This window comes from Pan paniscus, chromosome 15 (genome assembly GCF_029289425.2).
Source record: "Pan paniscus chromosome 15, NHGRI_mPanPan1-v2.0_pri, whole genome shotgun sequence".
In the NCBI taxonomy this organism is placed as follows: Eukaryota; Metazoa; Chordata; class Mammalia; order Primates; family Hominidae; genus Pan; species Pan paniscus.
In genome coordinates this window covers 108,275,738-108,277,692 of record NC_073264.2, presented here as the reverse complement: position 1 = coordinate 108,277,692, position 1,955 = coordinate 108,275,738, and positions in this window count along the sequence as shown.

Below are 1,955 nucleotides of genomic sequence, written 5' to 3'. Positions count from 1 at the left end.
ACCAATACACATTACAGACCAGGAGCCAGAGGACTGGTTGATTTAAAACAGGAACAAAACTGAATCTGGACCAGCAGCTGCAACTAGAGTGACCCCGGTTAAGTTTATGATAATCCTCAGTCCTTCTCCAAGAGCTGTCTCCCTTCTGTGTGGGCCGAGTAGGTGAGCTGTACGGAGATGGGGTAGGAATCCCACCCCTGCCTCCTCAAGTCTGTGATGGTGGCCCTCATCTCTGCAGTCCTCCAGGGATATGGTATTGCATTTAGTTTGCTATTTTCATAGGAAGACGCAGTTCCAGCGGCCTCTGTTTGGCCTTTCTGACAATAACAGCTCTTGCTCTGTGGCCCGGAGAGCCAATGTGAGGATTTTGCCCATTGTTGAATATGTCAGTTCAAGTCATGAATTTGGGAACTGGGGAAATAACCACAGGGTGGGTGCAGTGGGCCCCACTATGCATCAAACCTGAGCCAAAACTCTGCTGACCCAAAAGTCCCCACCCTGACTGTGAACCACAGTGACATTTGGGGTTTCCAGGAGTTGGTGTCATTTCAGAGCCAGTGTCCAGTAACGCTTGGAGAGTCTGATCAGTTCCCTTCCACAGTGGAGACAGCAGCCACAGCGTCTTCAGGGAAGGCTGGGAGGAAGGTGAAGCCTCTATGGTTTCACCAGGTGGCAGTGTGGTGGGCCCTTCCTCCAGGGGCTCTGGGTCTGTAAACTGGTTTAAGTCTGAGAATTGAGATGCTGTGATCTCTATTGTGGTGACATGAGTCAGACTTCTGTTCATCAGGCCTACAGCGTGGATCTGTGGCCAATACATTGGCCAAAATGTTCCTGTTAAAACAGGTCGGGGAATGCCAGCTTTCTGCTCCAAACATCCAGGAACTTCTCCACGCCTCCAAGTGGCCTGCAAGGCCCCGCCGGCCCTGCCCCATTGCCTCTCAACTCCATCTTCCACAGCTCATGGTTCTCACTGGCCTCCCTGCTCCTGGAATGATCCGGGTGTGCTCCCACTTCTCCCAGGCCCAGCTCGCCTGGCCCTCGCCTGTCTCAGTCTCTGTGCAGGTGACAACCTCTTGGGGAGCCCTGGCCATACCTTTGAACTTGCTTCCTGCTTTCACATTGTCTACCCCTTTTCTGCTTTACTTTTCTTCAAAGCCCTTATCATTGCCTTGCACACTGCATGTTTTAATTATTTCATTGTTTATTGCGTGTCTCCTCCCTCTAAAATTTTAATCTCCATTGGGTAGGACATTTCCTGGCACACACTCAGAATTTTTGTGTTATGATTGAAGGAATAACATCAGCAATGCTGTTCTTTCCCTCAATTACTATGTTTCGAGCTTGTGGCAATCTGTAGAAGTTAGTTAATGGGCCTTACAATCCTGATTTGGAGAAAAGGGGGCGATGAAAAGGAGGGACAAGGTGTCATATATCAATGCGGCCAAGCGCCGACGCTGCCTCCTCCTTCCCCAGATCACCAGGAAGAAGTCAGAGGAGGCTGCTGTTCGTCGACCCACATGCTCCCTTGGGAGCTTGAGAAGCTGCTCCCCCTGGTGCTGCCCCTGGGTGCTGCTTACCGGGAAACTCATGGCATCCGAGATGCTCCACCGCGCTGGGTCTCTCCCGGATCCTCCCCGCAGGTCAGATTCATGTCAGGAATGCTGGAGGGTATTGCGGTCTGGCAGGAGCTCACTGTGGGGAAGGAGAGGCTGGGCTGGATCCCGAGGCTGAGCTGTCCGGCTCTGCAGCCCTCCTGGTGCTCAGTTATCAGGCTCACTACCTCTCAAAGGCATCTCTTCTCTCTGTGGACATTTGTCTGTCACAGCTGCAAGATTCTGACAATAAACTTGCTCTCCAAATTCCTAAAAGAATTGCTTGCTCCAGTTTAGCCAGCTAAGACTTTCTTGGATAATGGCATAATCTGGAAGGATATTTAACAAACTCGTTTAAACTGG